This window comes from Mustela erminea, chromosome 1 (assembly GCF_009829155.1).
Source record: "Mustela erminea isolate mMusErm1 chromosome 1, mMusErm1.Pri, whole genome shotgun sequence".
Taxonomy (NCBI): domain Eukaryota; kingdom Metazoa; phylum Chordata; class Mammalia; order Carnivora; family Mustelidae; genus Mustela; species Mustela erminea.
Window position 1 is genome coordinate 177,263,922 of NC_045614.1, and position 12,113 is coordinate 177,276,034.

General features: G+C 33.8%; 1 non-coding gene across 1 annotated transcript; it reads right to left on the bottom strand.

Moving 5' to 3' along the window:
- Positions 1 to 11,689: 11,689 nt before the first annotated feature.
- On the bottom strand, positions 11,690 to 11,796 carry LOC116581299. The gene has a single exon (XR_004281993.1). It is a non-coding gene; the product is annotated as a U6 spliceosomal RNA (small nuclear RNA).
- Between the last annotated feature and the right edge of the window lie 317 nt (positions 11,797 to 12,113).

The window sequence follows — 12,113 nt, forward strand, 5'->3', positions numbered from 1 at the left end:
TTATATTCAAGGGAGCTCAGAGCTTATAAAGTGGATTAGATCATGTAAGCAAATAGTGTTCTAGAAGCTAGAAGAGGTTAACACCAGAATAGAAATTAACATAAATTATGGTATATGAATTTTGGAAAGATAGTTCATTGTTCCAGGCCTTAGTTTTCTAACTGGAAAAATGGAAGTAATAATGCCAAAATGGAAGAATTATTTGTAAGTTTATAAACAATGTAATACAGTGCTGTTTGCACTCTATAAATAGGTCCTCAAGATGTAAGAACTACCCTTACTATTACTTGAGAAGTCTTTATCAAAGCAGAGGAATTTTACCTGTAATTAGAGGAAAGGGTGTGCGGGGAGACGCTGATATGACGTTCCCAGTGGGAGCTGAGAGGCAGAAAAAGCATCACAGATAATCATATGTACAATATAGAAGAAAAGATATAAGAAAATCTTTTTCTATTTCAACAAAAGACTGAGGAACACTTCTTAGTAGACAATATCTCTACTGTATTTCATAAATGAATATTCAGATTTTTTGGTACAGTTTGCAATTTTCTTAGAAAAGGTAGTCACCTGGACCATTTCATTTTCTTTCTATATATTATTTTTCTTCAGAAAAGAATGAACGATAGGTTAAATGACTTAATATAATTTGGTCAGAAATGCAGGTCAGAAATACTTACTACATAAGTAAATTGAATAAAACCATCAAAATCCTTAGTAACAACCCACACATGGAAACCATTGTCCATGACTGATGACATGATGATAAGATGTGTGGTTTAACCAAAAGGTGATTGTCTTTGGAACATAACTGCATCTTTTCAAATAAAATATTTTTTTAGTTTATTTGACAGAGATAACAAGTAGGCAGAGAGGCAGGCAGAGGGTGGGGGGAAGAAGGCTCCCTGCTGAGCAGAGAGCCTGATATGGGGCTCGATCCCAGGACCCCGAGACCACGACCTGAGCCAAAGGCAGAGGCTTTAACCCACTGGGCCACCCAGGCCCCCCCCGGAACATAACTGCATCTTTATAATGGATGGTATATGTGTTGGTTTTGAAAGTAGGTGTGAGCATCAGAATAAAAGAGCAATGCTCTTCTGGGAAAGAAGGGAATAGCATACATTCATGTTTGCTCCAAACTGTGCATGCAGATCAAATAAATTTTTATCAGTCACACTGGGAATATTGAGACACACTGGACAGCTCTTATACTAAAACTCCTCTTCCAAAAAAAGAAAAACAGTTCTTTGATTTTTATCATCATAAAATAATAATATTTGTTACCGATTCACTTAAATGAAACAAAACAAAAAGTATATAAAAACGAATTTCAGGGGGCGCCTGGGTGGCTCAGTGGGTTAAGCCGCTGCCTTCGGCTCAGGTCATGATCTCAGGGTCCTGGGATCGAGTCTCGCATCGGGATCTCTGCTCGGCGGGGAGCCTGCTTCCCTCTCTCTCTCTTTCTGCCTGCCTCTCCATCTACTTGTGATTTCTCTCTGTCAAATAAATAAATAAAATCTTAAAAAAAAAAAAAACGAATTTCAGTAGAATTCTACTGTTTAAAGATTCTGCCAAGATTTTATTGGCAGATACTTTACCACTTACTGTGCCAAGAGAAACAGTAGGTATTTCTCTTGCTGATCTTTTGGGATAAAACTAAGTTCTGTAGTCATTTTGTATTTTATCAAAACTGATGATATTACCATAAAGAATCTAAACAAATAATATTTTACATTACTGCTTTACACAAACTTAAGCAGTAATATTTAAGTTTTCAAGGACAGAACGCACACATATTTCTGGCTTTCAAGCTACAGATTTTTTTCCCTAGGAATTAACTTTCGTGACAGATTTTTTTTTAAGGGAATATTAATACTTTTTTGCTGCCAGTTCTTGACGGAGTTTAGAAATCTTGCCATCCAGCTTAATCAGGTAAGATGTGCAATGTTGCTGAAGAATGCCAAGTTTTATTTTATGATAGTGACTTAAGATAGTGACTGATTTCACACTAAAACAATATGAAAACAAAGAGATGTAAATTTTCAATAGCACTGAAAAATAGTTGTGATGATCGAAGATATGACAGGCTCCAGAAAAAAAAAAAATTATTATTATTTTTTTTTTTTTTGGAGTACCTACAGCAGGGAAGAGGTCGTGAGGACTATTAGTGGACACTGAGAACAATCTAGGAGTGACTATAACTCTTTGTCACTGTATCTACAAATTTATAAGGGCACAGTTCCTAAATGATTAAAGAGAAAGAAACCATCTCTTTCTTACTAAAGGAACATTATTTTCTGAGGCATATTTCTACTACTAGCATTCCTCTTAGGGCTTCTCTTTCCATATCTATTTTAAGATTACATTTCACAATAATGTTATACAAGTAGTACTATACAATATGATTAGTGTTACATCTTGAGATAGTACAGAGAGAAAATTAGGAAGAGCCACAGAAACAATAAACTAGCAATGCAGTATTGTTTTACAGATTTATGCTGACTACAGAGAATGTCTGGTTCTCCCAAAATAATCTTCCACACAGCCTAAGCTAAGCATGCAATGAAAGAACTTTTTTTAGTACAATAGAGCCAGTTTAAATAGATGACAAACAAGAGAAATTAGCTATAGACTGTGAATGACACTCATGTAAGAAACCAAAATCTGACATTTACCTTCTGGATTGTGAGAAGTACAAGGATGATTCCAGCATGTGCAACTGAGTAAAATATAAAATAATAATAATAATAACAATAACAATAATAATAATTTTAATTAAACATGGAAATATGAAAGATTCAAAAGGATAAGTTAACCATTGCTTTTGAAAAGCAAAAGGAAGTCCTATTTTCAAATAAGTTTTAAAAACTTAGACCGAATACTTTTAAATATCTTGTGTCTGTTAATAACTAATAAAAGCAGTACCTTTAAATTTTTAAGAGAAAAAAACTGGAAAATAATAAACTCACAGGTCCAAGATCAAATTTGAACACAGAAACATGAAAAAACTCATAATAAAATTGCTTAAAACCAATGATAACAAGTCTTGTAAGTAATCAAGAAAAAAGACATTGTCTGTAGATAAAGATGACAGCAGATTGCTCATTAGAAACAATTCAAGTGGGAAGACAGTTAAGCAAATTCCATAAAGTACTGAAAGAAAACAAAAGAAATCTCTTTCAAATACAAAGACAAAATTAAGATATTTTTAGACATGCAAAAGACAGAACAATTCATATGCATTCAGACATAGAGAAGCTGAAGCAATTTTTATGCCAGATAGAAAAATGGACCCCACAAAGGAATGAAGAGTAGTATACATAGAACATGTAATTGTTTTTCTTACTACTTAAGTCTTTAAAAGAGATGACTGGCCTTTTAAATGATAATTATAATGTAATATGGTATTTATAACATTGTATAAGCAAAATGTATAATATCAGTAGAACAAAGGTCAGAGGAGAAAAATAGAAATATCCCACTATCTCATATTAAATATTCCATTTAAAAATAAAATCTCCTGTTGTTCTTGACCAGTAACTTTCTCTAAACACTCAGTCTAATGAATTTCAAACTGACCGATGTGATAGCATTTATCACCTATCAATTCTATATGATAATACGATGATCTTTCAAGTTCTCCAAATTTAAAAACGTTGTTTAGATACTGGTGGCTGCAGAGAAGGGCTAAAGTATGCTACAGAATTAGAAATAAACCATGCGGCAATTCCAGTTTGATTTTTGTTTAGTTCATTTATTTCTGCTTTTTAGTCATTTGGTTTTTCTGAATTCTGGCCTATATCTAAGTATGGTTTATATTTTAACTTTTTTTTTTTTTCACAATTACACACACTGAATGCGTAAAAAATGCATAAACAGTTTTCACCTTCACTAAGAGCTATGATTGAACTGAAATGCATGGACCCCTGGTCTTTTGATTTTTTTCATTTTTAATAGAAACAGGAGTTAAAAACTTCCTCTTCAATGTGTAAGTAAGTAATGGAAACTCTATCACAAATGCTAGCTGACCTCCTGCATTTGGGAGACATTAAAGGAAGAGAGAACCACGGCAGAGGAGAATGCACACTTGGTCTAAAGAGAGCTGAGTTTCAGCAAATGATTTTCCTATTAGATAGCTAGCCTGGATATGGATTTCTAAATGTGAATTTTCGTGAATTTTATGCATTGATAATTAATGTTAAAACTGATATGACATGGGCCAAGACACTATAGGCCGAACATATATGTGTATATATATACTATAATAAATAAATAATGTTTCTGATATGTAAAAACATAATAAAACACACAAAAATCATGCACGTGTATCCACAAACACACATATATGCATGCACAAACACACAGACACATGCACGCATGCACACAAATTCACAAAATTGCAGGGTATATTAGGATCCTGGGTCTTTAGGTTGTTTTTTGGTGGGGGGAGTTGCTTGTTTTTCTTTATTTTTTTTCTTTTTTTAAGATGATTTTGTCTAAGTTGAGCATTAGGCTTTTTTTACTTTGGCATATAGATATTTGGAAATACACACATTTGGAAAAAATAGTTTGGGGGATAATATCATGACAAAAGGAAGTCTATTTAATAAAACTAATTTAGCACAGGAGTTTTTTGGTTTTTTTTTCACATCTCCATATTCGTTATTTTTCACGGGTATAAACCTTGATTTGACCTGGTCCTTCAGTGTTACTGGTTTTGTTTTGTTTTGTTCTTTAATCTACTTTTTTGAAAAGACCTTTGAAATTCACTTTCTCTTTGTTGCCTGTTATAGGACTTGTACCACAGACTTGCAATGAAGCTTTCTGCCTCATTGAATCACTTTCACAGACTCTGTATTAAAAGGAATGGGTTCTTTCTTCCCTTCTTCCTTTCTCTAACCCTTTCCATATGAGGACAAAGAATTCCTTTGAAGAAAGCTTATAGATCTCAACATATTATGGAAGAGGTTAGAGTGTGCTTTACTTTTTTTCCACAGGCGCCATAAAGCATGAAGTTGTTGCTACCAATATCATTATTTTGTATGAATTTGAAACAGATTGGACAGTGTAGCTCTAAATATAGAAACACCCCCTATAGATTGCCTATGCTTTAAAAAAAGGTGAGATCTTAAATTTGAAATTCTCAGTGACACTTTCATTGCTTTTTTTCTTCTCTTAGTTTCAAATTATCTTTGGGTAGCAAAAATATATATATAGTAAGCTCAACAAAATATCCATAAATGGTGTGGTTTGAAATAATATTTATCATATTTACAGTTGTGGATAATGGGAAGGAATGATACAAACATACACAAGTCTATCATGTATAACTGAACTTTACAATTGTCCAGTAAAACCTAACAAACCCTAAATCAACAAGAGGATAAAAGCTAGCTATAGTTTAGTATTTATCATGAAGTAGTGGACTTCTAGAAGATACCACAAAAGATTACCCTTCTTAATTTCTTATTTTATTAAAGTAACTATTTACGTCACCAAATCAGAAACTGGTGTACTCCTCTCATTAAAGATACACAGAAAGAAATTGATCTATTGATCTATTGATCTATTTATATCTTATGATAGAGACAGAAACAAATCTTCAGCACTCTTGTGATCAGTCTGAGTTTAACTTATGTATGGAAGGAAAACTTCTGAAGGCAGATGAAATTTGAAAAAAAAATATATTCACCTGAGAAGTTCAGTGGTCAGTTAGAAATAGGTATGTACACATTCACTGAAAAAGGGGGAAATGGGTACTTTTGCAGGAGGAAAAAAATTGAGCACCAAAATAGTCTATTATGCCTTGACTTTTAAAGCCATCAATAGAAAATTAAATCCTAAAACAACTAAAAGGACATTTTAGCATCATGTTAAAGTGACTTACACAAGACTAACCTTCCCACCAAGATCAATTACAAAACCTAGAAAAATGCACAAGGCATTTAAAGGATGAAAATGCTTGAGAGGAGGAGGTCATACCAAGCTGATCTCCAGAGTCCCTTCAGCTTTTTCTTTGAATGATTTTCCAAATCATAACAGGGAAAGTAGAGGATTAAAAAAAAGGGATATCTGGGTCTTGTTGCAATTTTACCAAGTCAATGATAGTGAAGACATACTTTGAGACTACGAACAGACTGAGATATAAGAGGCAAGAGGAAAGAGAGAACTCCATAAATATAAGACTAAAATTCTGTTTCAGATTTGCTCATAAAGCATGAATTCGTTTGCTAAATCTGCCATAACAAAATACCACACCAGGTGGTTTGAACAACAGAAATTTATTTTCTCACAGTTCTGTTCTGGAAGATCAAAGTGCCAGTATAGTTGGATTCCTGTAGGGCCTCTCTCTTTAGCTTGGTTGTTTTTTAAGTTTGTTTGTTTGGTTTTGGTTTTTTCCCCCTTAGAAGTAGAAGAGAGACGAAGAGGGAAGAGGGGATCAAGGGGAATGGGAGAGAGAGAGAATCTTAAGCAGGTTTCATGCTCAATGCAGAGCCCCTGAGGGCTCAATCTCACAACCCTGAGATCATGACCTGAGACAAAATCAAAAGTCAGCCACTGGACCTACTGAGTCATTGAGGTGCCCCCTCTCTCTTTAGCTTTTGAAAGGCTGTCTTTTTGCTGTCTCTTCACAGTCACCCCTCTGGTATGCACATCCCTGGTGCCAATCTCTCTCTCTTTTTTTTTTTTTTTTTTAAAGATTTTATTTATTTATTTGACAGAGAGAAATCACAAGTAGATGGAGAGGCAGGCAGAGAGAGAGAGAGAGGGAAGCAGGCTCCCTGCCAAGCAGAGAGCCCGATGCGGGACTTGATCCCAGGACCCTGAGATCATGACCTGAGCCGAAGGCAGCGGCTTAACCCACTGAGCCACCCAGGCGCCCCTAATCTCTCTTAAAAGTATACCAGTCATATTGGGTTAGAGCCCCACCCTAAGGGTCTCACTTTAAGTTAATCACCTCTTTAAGGAATTCATCTACAAATAAGGTTACATTCTGAGGTACTGGGGTTTGGGACTTCAACATATAAATCTGGGGAACATAATTCAGCTTATAATAAAGGTATTTGCAGACAATGCATATCCAAGGAGTGATCCACACAAAACAAAAAGCAGTAATTATGTAATTATTATACAATTATTTAAAAACATAAATTCTCTTAAGAGGAAGATAACATAACATAGAGCCTTGTCAGTTGTTGTTTTTTGTTTTTTTTGTTTTTAAATATCTGGCACTCAATAGATCATAGACATTCCAAGGAAGAAGAACAAATGAAGCAAATCAAATAAATCAAAAGCAACAAAACAACGTAAAAAGACCTACAAGTCAACACACCATTCCTACTAAAAGAGATGGGAATTCTAGCTTTGGCACCAAAATAAAAACAGTTTAAAAGTCATTACTCCCATACTCACATGAGCCAAAGCTGAAGCAAAACTGAAAATATTTATGTTCTTGACCTATTAGAGAGCTTGAGGGGGTGGAGCACACACAACCATTTTCAAATCGGAAAGGACAGGTGAATCCAGAGTCACCAGTGATTAGAGCATAATCATAGTGTAACACAAAAGGGACATTTGGTAAAAACTAAGGAAATCCAAATAAAACATAGGCTTTAGTCAGTAATAATGTGTTAATGTTGGTTCATTAAGTTTAATAAATGAATGATATTTATATAAAATAATAATAGAAATTGGCTATAGGGTATATGAGAATTATCTATACGATGTAATTTTTCTGTAAATCTGAAAGTGTTCTAAAACACAAAGTTTCTATTTAAAATTTTAAAATACGGAAATTTTATTAAAAATTATGTTTATTTGACAGAGAGAGCATAATCGGGGGAGTGGCAGAGGAAGAGAGAGAAGCAGGTTCCCACTGAGCAGGAAACCTGATGTGGGGCTCAATCCCAGGACTCTGAGATCAGGACCTGAGCCAAAGACAGATGCTTAACCCACTGAGTCATCCAGGCATCCCAGAATATAGAAATTTCTAAGAAGACAGGTGATCTAGAAATTAGAGATCTTAGACAGGGAATGTATATAATCATAATTAGTTCAAGAATAATATTCTGGCAACTTCAGGTTATAAAAGAGTTAAATAGAAATTCTACAATAGAATAAAATACCATAAATATAATTAAGATACATCAATAATACATTAAACATTACCCAAAAAAGTAGGATTAAATAAATGGAAGATCAACTTAACAAAAAATTCCAGTTGAAGCACAGAGAAAAAGAAGACTGGGAATTCAGAAAGAGTGTAAAAGACACATGGAAAATAGTGCAATGATCTAATATAAAAATTGGAATTCCATAAACAGAGAGTAGAGGTAATAGATAAAATTTACCAAGTCAAATATACAAAATGCTCTGTGAAATTCAGGAAATACAGTTTCAAACCATTTCTAATCCATGCATAGATATATTATAAGAAGACTATAGAAAATCATAGAGTATTAACTCCAGGTTGACTGAAAATTTAAGGATGCATACTGTAACACCAATAAGCACAGCTAAAATGCCACTAAATACATTAAAAACGGAATTTTGATAAGTCATACAAGAGGACTTGAAAGAGAGAAGAAAAAAATCAAACACAGGAAAGAAAAATGGGAAAGAATGACAAAATGGACCAATAAACTGGTAAAAGAAAAGGGATAAAAAACATAATACAGAGGAATTAAGGGTAAAAGAAAGAAAAGGAGAGAGGGAGGAAATTGAGGGACTGAGCTTGGAACCTCTTGGATATTCACTGGATGTGCTCCAGATGCCTTGGTGCCAGAAATAACTCATTTTTATAAAACAATTAAAAGACAAAACAAACAAAACAAAGAAGTATGGATAGCCACTTTAACAAACCGTGTTGGGCCAACCTGGTAGCCCTGTGTGTATATATATGTGTATATATATATATATATAGTTACATATTTACCTCACACCATATACCAAGAAGAACTATAAATTAATGAGAAATTCCAAAGTTTAAAACCTATGAAACCATAGACAAAATCTCATAACTTTGAAATAGAAAAGGCATTTTCAAATCAAAGGCATGTGGTATGTTTGCATTTTTTATATTTATGAATAATAATCTGAATGCATACAGGAGGTTTCTGGAGAAGAGATAGCTTAATTATTATTATTTACTTAATAGTGGCTGCCCTGACTCCCTTTTGCCCTAATTTTTGCCCCATGGCAATGTAATAAAAACCAGATGTCACCTGTACATAATGGGGATTGTGCTGTAGGCAAAAACACGAGCAAAATCAACCTGGGTACTTAGTACACACTGTCCTTCTCCCCTCCTTGAAGGAGGGAGAAAACCATATGTTTCTTGGAAAGGTTCTGATTTATATAATCTTTTGTAATGTAAATAAATCTCTCCTCGTGAAAGATAAGAACATTGTCTCCTGCTTTGCAACCCTGGGATATCTCCCAGTCCCAGTTCTCAGCACTTTGAAAAGTAAACGTACACTTTCAGAGTTGAGTCAATCTCTCCCAGGTTCTCACTGTTGTAAATTAACTTCTAAGACTTGCTCTTTTAGACTAGGTCCCAAGCTTCAGCAAGAGTTTTCTCAGAAAGCCCAAACTGTTCAGAAACAAAATATATTCCCTATAAGTCCATGTCATGAAATTTAATAGCATTGAGTAGCTAAAAATTAAAATTCTTCCTTCACAAGAATAAGCAAGTAACATAAAATTATATATAAAATTAAAATTCTTCCTTCACAAGAATAAGCAAGTAACATAAAATTATAAAATTTAATAGCATTGAGTACCTAAAAATTAAAATTCTTCCTTCACAAGAATAAGCAAGTAACATAAAATTATATAATTTTATTATTGTTTTAAAGTATACTAAACATGCTAAATTTTAAGAGGAATTTATCATACAATTTCTTATTTAGGAGGCACTGAATGATACAATGGTCAAAGCTTTGATTTCATTCGAAATTAGCAAACTCAAGATAGGGAGGATATTTTATATCTTTGAATACATTTGTTCCTGAATCACATGATATTTATGGATTTTTTTTAATTTATAGATTCTTATATGTACACATACTATTTTCAATCAGAATGGAGATGCTTTGGTTTCTCATTCCTGAATTAGTGGGGAGGTATTAAAAGATAATTTTTAAAAACTATTCATTATTTTGACTTTTGAAATTATAATCATGTTTAACTATGGAAAACTATTTTTAAAAATCTACTATGATAGCCCAGTTATTTTAAAAACTTGAGTTATAGAAAAAATTAAAATATTTTCAAAGTTAATATCTGATTCAGAGCTATTTTAGTCCAACATACTGTCCGTATAGTGGATAGACCAATGGGAACACTTGAAGGAATGGCTTCTAAACCTAAATAGTGCAAATGTCAAAAACAAAAGTACCAGCCAACAAATATTCTTCTGAAACTTTCTGGAAGGATTGCTTTACATTTTACTGGCGAGTATTATGCCCAGGACAACCTTTTCCTTCAGCTGGTACCATGGAATAGTTTTAGCAGGATACAATACTACTCCTGACACATTTTAGATTCTATTAATGAAGATGAAAGTTGGTAGCTTATCAGTTTATTGCTTCTGTAGTGATGGTCTATGAGGTCCATCACTGCACTGTTCTAAAGTTATACTTAAAATATAACCCAACCAATGAACTAATAAAGGAAAGAAGAAACAGAAAACTGTACTCCTATGTATTCCTATTCAAAGAAAAAAGAAAGAAAAGAATTGGAAATATTTATAAAAAAGAGAACCCATGTTGCAAATGAAATTTTGTACAACTTCTTCATTTGACACGACAATGAAAATGGCAACACATTTGAAACTGTAAACAAATAACGGAGAACAATATTTCAGTAGAAGACCATTACAAAAATTACTGTTAGTAAAAGAACAACAAGATTCAGAGTTGGAACTACAGGGTCAAACCTCCTTTTTAATGGATGCATTTGCTCTACCAAGATAAACTTTTTTTTTCCCAATATACATGTGCTTTTAAAAAAAATTTTTAATTTTTATTTTTTTATTTTTTTAATTTTTTATTTTTATTTTTTATTCATTATTTTTGCACCACATCCAATGCTCCATGCAATCCATGCCCTCTCCAATATCCACCACCTGGATCCCCCAACCTCCCTCCCCCTACCCCTTCAAAACCCTCAGACTGTTTTTCAGAGTCCATAGTCTCTCATGATTCACTTCCCCTTCCAATTTCCCTCAACTCCCTTCTCCTCTCCATCTCCCCTTGTCCTCCATGCTATTTGTTATGCTTCACAAATAAGTGAAACCATATGATAATTGACTCTCTCTGCTTCACTTATTTCACTCAGCATAATCTCTTCCAGTCCTGTCCATGTTGCTACAAAAGTTGGGTATTCATCCTTTCTGATGGAGGCATAATACTCCATAGTGTATATGGACCACATCTTCCTTATCCATTTGTCCATTGAAGGGCATCTTTGTTCTTTCCACAGTTTGGCAACCATGGCCATTGCTGCTATAAACATTGGGGTACAGATGGCCCTTCTTTTCACTACATCTATATCTTTGGGGTAAATACCCAGTAGTGCAATGGCAGGGTCATAAGGAAGTTCTATTTTTAATTTCTTGAGGAATCTCCACACTGTTCTCCACAGTAGCTGCACCAACTTGCATTTCCACCAACAGTGTAAGAGGATTCCCCAAAATATGGAATGTTTCACGAATTTGCATGTAATCCTTGCGCAGGGGCCATGCTAATCTTCTCTGTATCATTCCAATTTTAGTATATGTACTGCTTAAGCGAGCACCCAAGATAAACTTTTGAGGTGAAACAACAGATTCCCAGTGCACAGGGCTGATATTTGATATCAAAGTTTAAACCAACTGTTTCTAATTCAAGACAATAGTGACCTGATATTTGAAAGAAAGTGTAGCCTCTGCATTCAATTAGTTTATGCTGATCATAGTACAATTTAAAGTAGTATGCCTTATAACACTTTCTGTCTCAGCATACATTACAAGTTAGAAACTTCTGTGATTATTTCCCAACAGAGTAGAATTAATTCAGAGCAAACTACTCAAAGCTGCTAATGACTGCATGATCAGGTAATTTTATGGTTTTAAC